Consider the following 16,823-nt stretch of genomic DNA (forward strand, 5'->3'; position numbering starts at 1 on the left):
GGTTCCTGGAGAACCGAACACACCGGAACTTATGGGATCCGCGTCTCAGTACTGTCGCGCCCTCATAATCGAAAACAAGGCAAAACGTCATCGTGACGTCATCGGATCTCGCGCGTTTTGAATTCCTTTTTAAAATACAACATAGCGAGGGGTGGGAGGGAGAGCGGACCCCCATTTTTCTTTTCTGCCACTGCTGTGTGCCAATGTGTCCTAGGAACTGCCATGTGTTTGTGTCATTGTTCTGTCGCTTAGCATGCAGCCAGGTCGCTGCAGTATTTGTCCTATGAAAATAATATTGTGACCTGTCAGGTGTTCTAAATTGACTGCAAATGACTTGAAATTAGTGTTATTGAGGTTAATAATAATGTAGATTCAAAAAAAGAGCAATATTATTGGATTTTAGCATATTTTAGGATTATTATTTTTTTTCCCTAAAAAATCCAAAACCAAAACTAAAACCAAAATACACGAGGGTGGTTTTGTCAAAACCAAAACACAAAGTCAATCCAGATCCAAAACCAAAACCAAAACTACATCATGGGGGTCAGTGAGCATCTCTAATGGAAAGCTGCAACAGGTCCGGACCGAACAGCACTGCACAAGGTTTCAAGGTAAAATCAGCAGATGAACTTCCATGAAACAAGACCACCCTAAGGTGCAACAGGTCATAAAGATACGTGAAGAGGTAATATAGGTCCTTCTCTGTATATGGAGTACATCTTCTGCAACTTTTCATTGTTATACTTCGCATTTTTTACTAATGTGGGGATTGTGGTTGCTGACATATACGTATGCGGTGTATTGCTGTGATTTGGTGCTGCAGGAGTTAGTACGCTGGAGAGCAATCTTGTGTGATCAGCGTCCCGGTCTATAATAGAGTGTGTCTGCTGAGGGAGTGACTCTTTGAAATCAGAATTCAGTCAGCTTGTGTCACAACTAATTGCACTTGCATTTCTCAGCAAGGAAGATAGACCCTGGTGTCTGACACCATGTACTGGGTCTCTGTAATACACTAGTAGTTTGGAAGTAGAAAGAAGAGCAATTAATAAAATGCCAACCTTTTAAGTAGAATGGAACTGGTCTGAACCTGTGGTCAGTTCTGCAGCCAAGCTGTCTGACACAGGTATCATAGAGGTAGCAGCAGGATAGAAGTCCTGTGTAGTTAGAGTCTGGTACACATGTAATCAGACAAGCAGTAGTCGGTTTTTAAGCCAAAGTGTGATACACAGGTAGCAGATAAGCGCTGGTCAGACTCAGAGCCAAGGTCTGGTAAATGGGAAACAAATAACTCTGAATTCTAGACACTGATCTGATGAAAATCAATAATCTGGCAATTTTCACCTCCAGTTGCCATATACTTATAGCCGCAGGTACGTGCCCATCTCCTGTAATGATGTCACTGCCCATCCAGGAAAACCAATTCTTCTGTGGCCTGCCGTTCCTTCATCGCTACAGACTATTCACACAACTCCTGTTACTTCCATGCACCAAACTGGACGCCAATGCTGCAAAAGTATGTGATTTTATAGTTTTTGGCCCCTCTCTTGTACAAACTGGTCTTAACAACATAAGCAGCTTTCTGCTGACAGTTTTGCGTAGGAGCCACTAATGTCATGGTTTGTGACAGCTTGAGTAAATCTGTCAATGGGGCAAGAGCTTTTGATGTCCATGTGCAGCTGTTGACCCAACACTCCCGGGACCTTGATGTACAAATATAACACAAGCGATCCTGGTGACCAATCAGCCACTTATCTAATTGAAGTAATTAATCCTCATGTATATATTCAGTTTAGCTGATACCTATAGAGACAACCCTGTAAAATAAGTAAGTTAATACTGTTTGAAATACTGCTCCGAACTGTATTTCAACAATCAGCTGAGGCATTGATAAAGTATATTATATTAAAGTAACAAATACCAGTTATTTAAGCACTGCGGAGGTGTAGTGAAACTAAGTGACCTAGGGCTTCATTAATTCTGTTGCAGAACAAATGCTAAATTGTTTTTGAATATTATACGTGTCACAATGAAATCTTTAAAGAACAACTTTCCTCTCATTAAAAGACAACAGCTGTACTTTGGAAACCTGTGAATTGAATACTTCATATCATACAGAGCCGCGATGAATAATTTGCCTTGAAATTTCAAATTAAAGTGAATTCAAATTCTGCAGAGAACAGTTATTCAATGTCAATTAATATTATTAGAAGTCTGTTGTGACAGGAATTTCTTATAATACCAGATGAAAGCAATACAAGTGCTCTATGCGAGCTGTAGACATTGCTCATTAAAAGCCTTTTAACTCCAAAAATCCATGACTGCCTTGACTTCGGCAATGGTGGTCAGTAGTCCTCATGCACTCCACTTTTTCACAAGCTCCAAAAGATGCTCAAAATTTTCTAACTGGTTTCAAAATTTTATCGAATTCACCAATGTCCACGCACAAGTTCGTAGTACATTCATCACTAGAACCTGATTCAAATTTACGGTTCAAAATCTGTGGTTTGCACATACCATTTGCAGTTAACAAATGAGGTTCGGCATTCGCAATTCAAGCTTCACCACCCTTGTTCAAATTTGTGTTTTTAAATATTTTTATTTAAATTATATTTTAAAATATTTTTACATAAAATGTGGTTTTACTTTTTAATTTGCAATTAGAAACCATTGAAATTTACTTTGTAACAGGTTTGAACATCTGCAAATTGACTTCTCCATGTGCAAACCAGCTGCAAGAGGCTAGAAGAACCAGCTGCAAGAGACTAGAAGAACCAGCTGCAAGAGACTAGAAGAACCAGCTGCAAGAGACTAGAAGAACCAGCTGCAAGAGACTAGAAGAACCAGCTGCAAGAGACTAGAAGAACCAGCTGCAAGAGGCTAGAACATGGTAGAACCTGATAAACATTTTCTTGATTGTTTGAATCATAAACATTTGAACCACAAAATGTAAGTGATTTTTTTTAATTTGTGTAACATTGCGACTATCCATCTCTAGTAGCCTCTGCAATTAATGCTCTTTTTTCTCTGTAATCCACTCCTGGACACCTTCAAACAAGTCTTAAAATTACACCTAGCAAATCTAGTAGGAGTAACACCCCATTCATACTGCACCAAAATCCCGGGTTTTTGCTGGGCGAGCTCAAATGACCCGGGTCTTGGTGCAGTATGAATGGTACAAGTCAAAAATCCCGGGTCTAAAAACCCGGGTCTTCAACCCGGGATTTATCGAGGGGTAATTCCCGGGTCGGACCCGGGTTGCCTGCACTATGAATGGTGCAACCCGGGTTTTTCAACCCGGGTTGCACAGAAAACAAGATGATTGGCTGTCTGCCTGTCTCTGGACCATGATGAAAAGTAATGTGGTAAACAATCACCACCCACTTTTGCATCATCTTTATGCGTCAAAAAACCAGTCACCTTTCAATGACATCACCATTTTTCAGCCAATGAAAACTGCTCTGGTGATGACTCCCACAAATTGCCAGGGCACAGACTTGTGCAGTATGAATGGGGTCAACCCGGAAAATTCCCAGGTCCGAGGTGCAGTATGAATGGTGTTTCTGAGCTGGGACGCTCCGAGACCCTGCAAAAACCCGGCTTGAAAAACCCGGGATATTGCAGGGGCGGCAGTATGAAAGCGGTATAAGAGAGATTGAAGCTACAGTGAAATGTGAATTGTAGCACAGAGATATATGTACAATACAGCAATAGAATGATAATCCATGTACTCACATAACAGGGGCGCAAGTACTTATGTTTTGATGTGTTTTAATTTGGTTAGGGAGTCCATCTACAACATGGTAAGAAGCAAAATATGCACTTTGATTCCATCAAATTGTTACTAATGACTGGATACACAGATGAATACAAATCCTGTAATTAAACCTTCTTAATTAATACATCAGCTCCTAAATTAAATATATGCCTTCCAAATGTATATAACATCTCCTAATCTTTCTATATCCTAAAGAAATATAAAGCTCTCGAAATTGAAAATGATAACTTGGTCTCCTCTTTACAATGGCCAGTATATTGTACTGTCTCCAATGACCAGCATGTTGCTGTCCCATGATCCTTCTGCCTTTTCTCTGGTTTTCCATTTCTTGTTTTGTGCATAAGAATATGCACAATTTGTCTGTGGTTTGCTGAATATACTTTATGCTTTACTTATAATGTCTATTTTGGACACTTTAAAGGGAAAAATTAAAGGGACAATGGACTGCCTTGGAAAAGCCTAGTATATCTTGGGGGAGAGGGCAGTGGTAGAATGCAGAGTAGGACATTTGTGTGGTATGCATGATATCTGTCTATCTATCTATCTATCTATCTCATATCTATCTATCTATCTATCTATCTATCTATCTATCTATCTATCTATCTATTTCATATCTATCTATCTATCTATCTCATATCTATCTATCTATCTATCTATCTATCTATCTCATATCTATCTATCTATCTTTCGATCTATCTATCTATCTATCTATCTATCTATCTATCTATCTATCTATCTATCTATCTATCTATCTATCTATCCATCCATCCATCCACCTAGCTATCTATCTATCTATCTATCTATCTATCTATCTATCTAACTATCTATATATATATATATATATATATATATATATATATATATATATATATCTATCTTATATCTATCTATCTATCTATCTATCTATCACCGGTGGTCAAAATGGGCTGGTAGGAATTGTGGTGTTTTCAAAATACACCTGTCTCATAGACTCATCAGCGCCATCATACCGAATATCATATCAGGTTATCCTGACACATACGTGGCTTATAACCGGTGCCACTCATGCTGCTACTTGCAAACGGTAGGATCAGAACAGCATGAATCCATCCTAGTTTGTGTCAGCAGTGCCTGCTGGTGGCTGTGGTGTAACCCTGTGGGGACTGTTATCTTGGCACCCATTAGGCACCTTAATGCACATTTAGTATTGTTTCTATGCCTCAGCCTCCATGAATACTGTTTCTGACCATGTGTATCCCTTTATGGCCACAGCCTACCCATCTTCTAATAATTTCTTCCAGCAGGATAACACACCCTGCAGGACAATGAGCCCAGTGTACCCCAATGGCCTCCACACTCACCAGATCTCAATCCAACAGAGCATCTTTGGGATGTGGAGGAACGGGAGATTCGCAGCAATGACTCTGCAGCCTACAGTCCTGCAGTAACTGCGTGATGCTTCTACGTCAACGTGGACCAGACTATCTAAGTTTCCAGCACTTGGTTGAATCTATGCCACAAAGAATTGAGGCTACTCTGAGTGCACAAGTTGGCCCTACCCAGTAAGATATATAATACTTCCTGTAAATTCTGCAAAGGATATTACAAGTCACTGAGGAGTTATGTGACCATACAAAAGTATAGATATGTCTGTGAGAGTTTGCAAAATGAAAATGACATATCCATATAAGTAATCATTAGGTTACAGCTTTAAAAGAAATTAGTAGATATTGTACTCAGAATGAGAAAATAAAAAGATCGAAGCTTTGAAAAAACGTTACAATAAGATGTTCTCAGAGAACATGGACAAGCCAAGGATGGACGGCTGAATGTTCTATGAAAAGTAACATTACGACTGGTGGCAGAATGCCTGAGAAGATACAAACATAAGAAAGATTTGTTTAAAACTTACAAATTGCAGAATACGCATAATGTATCATTAGCTTGTTGTATTCATAACTTACTGTCTTCTAATTGGTTGTTAAGTTTCTATACCCCTAAAACTTCTAATTGGTTGTTAAGCTTCCATACCCCTAAAACTTCAAATTGGTTGTTAAGCATCTATACCCCTAAAAACTGTTATGTATAATTATATGAGTTATTTCTGCAAAAAAAGCAGTTTCAGTTTGGAAACCAGACATTTGTGTGGTCTCTTATTCTGTGCTCTGATCGATCGTCACTATAGATATTTGACTAACTGCTGACTGACTTATTCAATTACAGGTGGTTATTCTGCTAACATAGGTAAAGAACCCCAACATGTCGGAAAGTTAAATTCGCTGTAAGCAATTTAAGCTAAAAACCATTGAAAAGCCACCTGTCAGCCGTCTGAGCCACTTTGATCATCCTATTATTTCAAAAAGTACAATTAAATGAAAATCATTTTCCGTAACAAAGTAAGACAGATTAAAAGCCGGATACTTTGACGTGAGTTAGTGCTTGTTAATTCATCTATTCTGCCGTTGTTCATGATGATTTGGCCTCTGCGTTATACAGTTCTTTTGGTGTCTATGCATAATTATTTCTGTGTCTCATCTGAACATACAGTATTAGTACAAACAGGAATACAGAGAAAAATGTAACTGCAAAAATTAGGCGGAGATTCTCAAAATAAATGCTGAGTCCTTTCCTTCTGGCCAGTTCTACACTAATTATAACCAGAAATTTATTCTAAACTTTAGCATGTTCATTGCTAGGCTTTATGTCTGAGTTGAGGCTTGCCTTCAAACAGCAATTAAAGGCAAGCCCCCCTCCCCCACAGGCAATAGCAGCAGCTATCAGACACCAAGAGAATCACCTTTATAAAATGTACAAATCAGCAGCAAAAATGTTCTTTTGTCACATCCCATGCCTGCAGTTGGTTTTATGGGTAACTGCTGGATTTTTGAGTCCAGGTAGCAGTGTCTGCTATTCAATTGCCATTGTCGAATAGCGTTACTTTGGTCCTGCCTCCAACAACACAATGACCATAGTTGCCTACTCTCCCCGGAATGTCCGGGAGACTCCCAAATTTTTGGGAGTTTTCCCGGACTCCCGAGAAAGCAGGCAAACATTCCGGATCCAACCATCTCCATTGTTGATGTGGGTGGGGGCGGAGCTAAACACAGCATCGTGGCCTGCTGCGATTGGGCGAAATTGTCCAAGATTAACAGGGGCGGGGCCAAACGGTGCACCCCACGAGTGGCTACGCCCCCTCGACGAACCCCCTTCCGGACAGCTGCTTTCAAAAGTAGGCAAGTATGACAATGACATAATCACATCATTTAGCGTCTGGGGGTGGTGCAAACATTATGTAAGTTGCGACAAATCACACCATGGAGACCCCCATATCCCCCTACTTCACTTGGGAGGGCGCAGGATGCGGGAGAATGGCTTGATCTCCCGGGAGTCTGAGAGACCTACTCAGATTTCTGGACTCTCCTGGACATTCCAGGAGAGAGGGCACTTATACTGAAGTTTATTTTCATGAATAGAAGTGGCTTATTTGCATACAGTCCCTAGAACAGTGTTGACTAACCTGTGACACTCCAGGTGTTGTGAAATTACAAGTCCCAGCATACCCTTCCAGCAATTAGCTGCATTATATTGGCAAAGCATGCTGGGACTTGTAGTTTCACAACACCTGGAGTGTCAGAGGTTAGCCAACACTGCCCTAGAAGGTGCCGTGAACCTCTTACCCTTTTATTGTCTCTCTAAGGCAGATTTATACCATTTTTTTTAGTTCAGTTACATTGCTGAAATGTTATAATCCTCATTTAACACTAAGGGCTAGATTTACTAAGCAGCGGGTTTGAAAAAGTGGGGATGTTGCCTATAGCAATCAATCAGATTCTAGCTTTCATTTATTTAGTGCTTTCTACAAAATGACAGCTAGAATCTGATTGGTTGCTATAGGCAACAGACCCACTTTTTCAAACCCGCAGTTTAGTAAATCTAGCCCTTAGTGGTCCTATGTAACATGAAAAAAAATCTTATCTTAAAGACGTCCCTTATGGTGCATTCCGTATCTCTCATTTGCTCAGGTGATTCCAGAAAGAACAGAGACACCAACTATTATATCTCATGTGTAAGTCGTATACTCTTTATGTAAATAGTCAGTGGTATAAATCACTACATGTACCCTAAGGTATATTGAACCTTTCAGAGAGCCTGCAAGAGAGAAGAACGTTTCATCTTTCATCCCTCAATTCTGTTTGTGGCTGAATTTCCTGCAAACAGAACCTGACATTTTTTTGCAAATTTCACAGTTTAATTCTCTTTTATTAATGTGACACATTTCTGTTCTCCAAGGTTGAATCGCATTCCAACCGTTCCGTTCAAGCTCTTCAGAGGAGCGAAGCCCTCTGATGCTGACAAATATTGTTGCACATGGCATTTAAGTGATGGAGCATAATACAAAAAAATACTGGAGCTGCTTTGCTTTTGAAACCTGATGCTATCAAGACATTCATCAAAATGACAAGACTACAAAAGTCTTACATATTGTTCTCTTGACAATCCGTGGAGAATACAGTTTGTTCTTTACTTTCTATCGCTCTATTTAAAATAACTTCATTTTCAATGATTAAGTAAAACATTGAGAAGAAAAAAACCACCATTAGGAGCTATAGCTATACAGTGGCGGTCTAAACTTATGTTTAATTCAACATTACTTGGTATGACTGCAACATGCCCTGAAACAGGGTTATGTTTTACGAAAACCAACATTTCTTAACAGATGGAGACTGAAGGGATTTAAATGAAAAATAGAAAATATACTTTAGTGTGCATATTATTAATAACTTCTGAACATTACTGATTGCGAAATATACAGTAACATTGTAATTTATTAAAAATGTATACTAAGGTGTTTTTATTGATAACTATCATACAGTAGAATCAAATATACCAAACTAAAACAGACATCTTTTTTATGTCACTCTTATTTAACAGACATAGCCTTTATTGTATGTAACAAATGTCCTTGATAACTGTTTTTTTTTTTTTTATTTAAAATAGTAGTTAATTACACAACGTAACAAAACTGTCCGACAAAATATCTGCCCCTTTAGGCATTTGACCATTTTGATTGTATCAGTGGAACTCGACGGACAGTCAGTCAGGAGTTGCCTCTCATTCTGAATAATGAAATGTTGCTCCTGATTGGTTATTCAGTAAACAGGCTAGCCAACCTTTATCTCATTTGTGATTGGAAGCTCCTAGTGAACAGCCCAGTTTGTGCGTTGTGTGTGTGTGTGTGTGTGGGGGGGGGGGGGTTAGCCTATAGACTACATTGGATCAAGAAGAGAACAAGACTACAGGTAAGTATTACTATACTAAAGAAAAAAGGGGGCACTGTTTAATATTTATGACGCTACGGGGGCAATACATAATTATTTATTTTTCACAGAAGCAGCGTTTCTTTTATTGATTATTCAAGGGTGCACAATTATTATTTCTTATTTCTTATCTTTCTATCCTGATGCCCACCATCCAGGGTTACCAGGAAAATAGGGAGGCCCAGTCAAGATGGGGAGGAAGGGTAATTTTTTTGACGTTTTTGACATTTTGATAGGTAGTTTCTCACTTGTCACAGCCACCTATTTTCTTCCCATGATTTTTAAACCCGTTGCATGATACTTTCTGCTATTTTTTTTATTTTTTAATGGAACAAAATAGGGATGTCAATTTGCAGCATGGTGGATATGAAAACAGAGAGTTTCCAGCAGATTCAATTAAAATCATCCTTTCACATATTTACAAATCACTAAAAAAAAATGCAGAAAAATAGTGATTTTTTTTGCAAACTCGATACATTTCCCCCAAAGTCTTATGTCACTATTGCACATTCATGTTCCTGCTGCATTTACTACATAGCTGTGTATACAGTGCATCCCTGATTCATCTGTACCTTTTCTTTTTTTACACGTTTTACAATGCACTGTCATTGGCAAAACACAACTATTTTCTGTACTAGTCTAAGTGCAATTAGCAATGGTGGGCAGATGAGGATTAAAATTGGGGGCTTAGAGGACCAGTGCTTCATTATTTTCCTCAAAGCACAATATTTCCTAGGGTTTTATTGTTTGAGGATTGTCACGAGCCGCGGCGGTGCCTCAAGCCGCTGGGACTCTCTGTGCCCACAGGACACGTCCCGGCCATCTCCATGACGTCACTTCCTGTTTTTGGCCGACCGTTGCCCAGGCAACGCTCTGGTTTGTAGTACTGCGTCCTGGCATTGAGGGCAGCCGGGCGCGTGCGAAACTAGTTAGGGGCTTAATAATTAATTAGTCAGCCCCTGTGGCTAATTGCCCAAAGCTGAATTTCTCCTTGCCCCATTGGTCAGGCTCTGTATTTAAGGCAGGGAGGGCTTAGCCTCCCTGCCGGTTATAGCGTCCTCTTTCCAGTTAGCTGACCTGCTCCTGTGCTATATTTGGTGAAAGCCTTTTGGATTGATTTCTGTGTATGACCTCTGCCTGACTCCTGGATCTTGATAATTGCTTGTTGCCCTGACCTTCTGCCTGCTACCTGGACTCGAATCATCGCTTGTGGCCCTGACCCTGCTTGTATCCGACCTTCCCACCTGTTCTCAGTTTAGGCTAGCCAGACATTATCAACTCAGTTCCGGACCACAGACCTCTGGCCTGTCCCTAACTCCGTGTTATTACCTCCCACTCCTGTGTGCTCCTGTGTGACCATAAACTTGTACTACACTAAGTATAAGACCTGGGGGCATCCAAGTACCTGTGAGCAAAACCAGTCTCTATGGGAAAGGCGGCTGCTAAAGGTGAAGACCTCTCCCGCTAGTTCTACAAGTTTATGATGCACTGGTGGCCATAACAAGGATATTACATGTACACCAATAATATTCTTCCTGTTCCCCAGTCCTCATCTGTCTGCTCAATCCAATCTATCTCAATAATGAAACAGACCTGCATGGCCTTAGATGAGATAGTGATATAGATACATGTAACACCGCTGCCTTTCCTGTGCTGAGTGGAGCCAGGATTTATGGAAGAGCATTCCTTTGGTTAGTCCCAGGCATCCTGATGCTATCCTATGCTATTGGTATTTGGGAAGACTACCAGCGCCTAAGATGCATGAATTGATGAGATGGGAGAGAATAAATGTCTTTGCAGGGCTGTTTTTACTTCTACCGAGAGCAGCATGATGGGAAGAGATGGGCAAATCATGCCATAGACCAGTGGTTCCCAAACTGTGTGCCACGGCTCCCTGGGGTGCCGCGGCAATCTCACAGGGTTACCTCGGCAAGGGCCAGTGGTAAGCAAGCCAGGGGACTTCTTGGTAATTATTTTGGCTTACGGGTGCCTTGAAAGAATTATAGGAGACCCTAAGGGTGCCTCGAACTGAGAAAGTTTGGGTTCCACTGCCATAGACAATAAACCTATTGCATCCGGTGTTATTACAGAAGGCCAAGCAGAGCTGGGAGATACTTTGGACCAAGGATCCCAGGGATCAGCAATCTGAAAAAATGGAGAGTAGCATCGATACTGCTGTGCATCCCTCCAAACAGCTAGAAATGTACCTAAAAATGCACCCTTTCTGCACCTTTATCTCATGTCCGTAATCTCAGTCTGCAAAATGAGATCTCGTGTTTTTGCTGCCACTCCAGCTAACCCCTCCCATGGGTCAGTGCAAATGTCTGCTCCATCTTGCTCCATAAACCTGTGCACCTTGGCAGAAATCTAGGAGCACTTGGGCACACTGGGGTGCACAACACTCTACCAAATAAGCTTTTCAACTGCACCTTAGCTGGTTTGCGATTCATAAATGACTTCCTATACCTGAATAAGCATTGCAACAACACAAAATGAATGTGTTCATTGTGTCCCTTTAAAAGAGGTACTTTGATATTTTGGATAGTGCAAGTTTCATACACCCAATACCTGTGAGCAAAAAAAAAAAATCTTCTTGTAACGTAACTCTGGTGATGGGGTAATCATTTTATACAGGTCTGAGTATACAATAAATGTCTCAATTCGCAGACCTATGATTGGAAATAACGTCTACATTTAGTATTGTTTCTAGTATTTTCTATATATCCTTTCCAATTTTCGGCACTTTCATAATATAATCTTCCACAGGATATATGTCTGTCGAACGCTGTTCATATATCTATATTTTACAGAGGAGACATCTTGACAAATCGGGTAAAAGATTGATTATATTTATCAGTCAGAAGAAAAAAAAGCAAGCCTGGCACAAAACGCTGGATTACAAGAAAACCATGCTTCTTCTACTTATCTATTGTTGTACAGCGGTGATTATACTAAGCTAGATGCTGGCATCCTGTTTATTTATATATTTCTTTACTGACCTCTTATTAAACACCTCCACCACACTACTTACCTCAGTAGTAGCTTGTATAAACCATACTTGCCTACTATTCTGGAATTTCTGGGAGGCTCCTGAATTTCAGGGAGTCTGTGGAGGCCGTATAGGCGTGGCTTTATTACACAAAATTGCACCATCAAGCCCCCCTTCCCCGCTATGCAATACCGCAATTTGGGCCAATTGACAGTAGGGGGTGGGGCCACTGTGACACTGTGGAGTCACCACGCCCCCTCATTACCCGATGTCACATGACCTTCCCTCCAGGATCTACCAGGGGGAAGGTAATAAAACTTGGCAAGTGTTACAACTTCAGATTACCTGTATCAATCCCGTTTAGCACTGGCAGACCAGAGGCGCAGAGTCTAACGGATTCCCTGGTGTTCACCAAGAACCGCTGCAAGGCTGGATGGGCTTTGCTGCCAGAAGTCCACAGGTTGCCCTCTGGACTGCCTCAGGATTTAACACAAGGTCTCAACCACAGGAGGGGATCTCGAGTGGAATGAAGGAGCCACTGCTGTACAGGTAGAGGAAAGAACAGGCCAGCTGGAATCAATATGCGGGGATCAGGCAGAGAGAAGTCAGGCAGGCTGGGAACTGGTACATGGATATCAGGCCGAGAGTAGTCAGACAAGACGGGGACTGGTACACGGATATCAGGCCGAGAGTAGTCAGACAAGCTGGGAACTGGTACACGGATATCAGGCAAAGAGGTACACTAGAAGATTCCACAGACTAGATCCGAAAGGCAATACTGGTACAAGGTTCTGGCAATAAGATACACTAAGAGAATCCACGGACTTGGTCAGACAGACAATACCGGTACACGGTTCTGGCAATAAGGTACACTAGGAGAATCCACGGACTTGGTCAGACAGGCAATACTAGTACACAGGAGATCCAAATGAATGCAGCAAGGAACAACAGGGGAGTCAGAGACGCAGCAAACTAGTTGCACTGACACCGAGCAAGTGTCAATGCAGGTTTAAATAGAGAAAGATTCAAAATACCGGCCCCAGAGACCCAATCATGTGACCGTACAAGTGACCAATCAGCACAATCTGATCCCCGCTACCCGGAAGTGCCGAGCGCGGCACAGAGAATCCGGCTTTGGAGCGAGGAAGGGTAAGTAATTGTTACAGCAAGTATGAAATAAACATTAGTATTGGGCTCATTTTCAAGAAAAAATGGGGGTTATGTTTCATAAGCAAATTGTCTGTAACAATCCCAGAATGATCCTGTCAATTGATTAACTTTTGCCAATTTGGTACAGAGGATCGAAGAGCTTCACCCTGGAACAGCAACAAATAAGTACCCTTTTCCTTGCCTATTAGAATGGTAAGGGTCTTATGTTACTTTCATGAGATACTCAATCCAATCCCAAACAAGCAGGATGATTTTGAAATGAACGGCAGCACCACCAACAATTTGTGTACTGAGAACAGTGAGATGGGTGGGTCCAGTGGCTGAACCAATCAGTGTTTTCAACACAAGAGGTGTCAGACTCTCTGAAATTCAAGAAATAGGAAAAAAATAATTTTCTATAGGAAATAAAGCGGCATCTGGCAAGCAAGTAATAAAATATATCCTGGTATACAATCTACAAAAAGTAAAACAATTCTTTAAAAAAAAAATCTGAAACTAGTTTTTTACATTTTAAGTATTCGTTATTTACTTTCTAAAGATCTCATGCTAATTAGGCTTTGTTGACCCTAGAAAAGAAGTATCAATTTGTTGTTTGAGTGGAAAGTGAGGAATAACACTGAACATGCTTTTTTATTTGTTTTCACTTGGATATGGTAGGAAATATTTTGGCAAATGCAAAGTTGCTTAATAAAAGCCCACAAAGATAAAATGCTACAATTACTGTAAAACTGTTGTGTGCCGGAGAGGGTGGACTAGCGGTATTATTTACATCATAAATTCTGAAGGACAATCTAAAGGCGAACAGCAATATAGGCTCTAAAATTGCAACTGTGTGTACTCATTCTGTTTGCAATAATTGCCTAACCTATTGGGCAAATTGAAATCTATATATTTTGGCTGTTCTTTCATTTAAACATTATCTGCTTTCCTTCTACTTTATTAGTATATTTGCACTAAATTGCTTCTTTATTATATAGGTGCTTTTGGCTCAGTAATAAAGACAAGCTAATACTAGAAGAATTTTTGTGCTGTGAATGGATATTTCTTTTGTCATAAAGTTTCTTTTGAGTCAGTGAAAAGTCTTAATGTGACTAATGATTGAATATACTGTATTTAAACACAATGTTGCCCAAACTGTACACCTACAATCGGTAAAGGTCCACATTCCCTCTTCTGCACTGTAGGTTCCTCTATGTTGCTGAGGCAAGACGTTTCCTACTGCTTATACTTTATTTAATATCCAATAATAATTTTATTGTATCAAGTAATGTGGCATTAGGGAAGACTATCTACATTGTTGTGCTTGTTTATCCTATGTTAGAATACTAATCTGTAAGTGCAAGCTCTTTGCATATAAGGATAGAAGGACACACTTTGGAAACAATAACTCAGCTTATGTTGCAATGGTACCTAAAGCTTAACATGTTTAAAACTGAACTCATCATCTCCCTAGAGTCTCCAATCCCATCCCCCACAGTGGCCTAGTGGTTAGCAATTCTGCCTTACAGGACTGGGGTCATGAGTTTGATTTCCGACCATGGCCTTATCTGTGAGGAATTTGTATGTTCTCCTTGTGTTTGCGTGGGTTTCCTCCGGGTGCTCCGGTTTCCTCCCACACTCCAAAAACATGCTGGTAGGTTAATTGTCTGCTATCAAAATTGACCCTAGTCTCTGTCTCCCTTTCTGTGTGTGAGTGTGTATATATATTAGGGAATTTAGACTGTAAGCTCCAATGGGGCAGAGACTGATGTGAGTGAGTTCTCTGTACAGCGCTGCGGAATTAGTGTCGCTATATTAATAAATGCTGATGATGATCTCTCTGATCATGAACAACACCATACTCTCCTCTGTTCCTTATGTCTGCTTCCTGGGTGTCACACGTGACTCTATACTCTCCGTCACACCTCGTATTCAATCTCTCTCCCTGGTCTGTCACTTTTCAGCCCTTTCTCAAACTTGACTCTACCGAAATCCTCAATCACTCATTACTTTTAGCCTTGACATTTTCTTGCGCTCTCCTCCTATCTGGCCTCCCTCTCACCCATCTCTCCCTACTTCAATCCATACTCAACTGACTGATTTTTCTCTTCCACCAATCCACCTCCCCGCTCTGCCAATCCTTCCACTGGCTCTCCAATTACTACCGAATCCAATTCAAACTCTTGCCCTCACCTGCAGGCCATCAGCACTCCTTTCCCCTCTATCATTGACCTCATCTCACTTCACATTTTCATTCACCACACCGCCACTGCCCACTGGTAACTATTTTCCACTCCACATCCAATATTTTTCCTGTGCCAAAACACACCTATGGAATACTCTCCAACACCCATCACACTCCACTAGCCTCTAAAGTTTAACACGCCTTAAAGGCCCACCTCATCAAGCAGTCTTCCATCTAATTCTGGGCTCACTAGCCCAGCCTGCCTTTGCCCACATCCTCACACCCTTGTGTCTCAGTCTTTCACATTGAATTAGATTGTAAGTTTTCATAAGCAGGGCCCTCTCTCATCCTGTTGTCCACTACCAGCTCGTCTTCCTCTAAGTCCTAGCCTAATGCCTTCAGCATGTCCTGTACTATGCTTTATGTTTGTACTGTATTTTGCCTATTACATCTTACTTTTTTGCCTTATTGCATTTAAGTTTCTTGAAAGTTCTCTATTTTGTCTTTGTTTGTTGTGTATCCTACTTGTTGGACCTCTGCATTTCCTCCTCTATTTCCCAAATGTCTTGGTGCTGCAGGATTTTGTCTCAATGCTTCCCTGCAGCATAATGTATTATGTATTTAATGAGCATCCCCATAGAATGACATTGTATTTTACAGAGCAGCAACACTTCTGAATGTTGCGGGCAATTTTGATATTGATGCGAAGCAAATCAAAGCCAACGCTTGTCAGGAAGTGTGTGAACAGGTCCATTAGCATACACTTTTCTGTAACTCAGCATCAAAGAGTATTTAATAGGCTTTGAAAACACAATGGACTAGTTTTATTTTGGGGGTTGGTATTTTCAAAGTTTGTTCTGGCTGGTCTAAAGCCTAGGAATTACTTATATGTTAAACTACTGATATATTTAAAGGATAACTGTATCCTGCATCAAACCTTTCCAATAGCATATGAAACAGGCGGTGCAGAATATCATTACAAATTGAGATCTACAATAAATTTCTTCTTCATTCTTTCTCATTTTACAATTAAACTTGGACAATCAGAATTTTGTACGAAGAAATATTTTGCCACTTCAGCCTGTGGAAGTTTCATATAAGTCTAATAATCAAGGAATGCTAAACTTATACAGAGGTACAAGCTTGCTTGAGCGGTGATTTCCACATTACTGTCAGTCCTGAAATCTAATTTATAACTCTCTTTGTGAGAGAGATCATTTTGAAACAGCAGGGGGGAAGGTTTAAAAGAGTTATAATGGTAATGTAAACTCATTTAAAAGTCTGCCCTGCAGTTATCAATGCTTGAACATTTTATTTTGCTACATGCTTCAGTTACATTGATGTATATCAAGACTTAAAGCATAGCCATCATCTGTTTTCTCACAGATACTTTCACTTGGGAAGTCAGAACAATGTAAGTTTTCTGAT

Source organism: Mixophyes fleayi, chromosome 11 (genome assembly GCF_038048845.1).
Source record: "Mixophyes fleayi isolate aMixFle1 chromosome 11, aMixFle1.hap1, whole genome shotgun sequence".
NCBI classification, from domain to species: Eukaryota; Metazoa; Chordata; class Amphibia; order Anura; family Limnodynastidae; genus Mixophyes; species Mixophyes fleayi.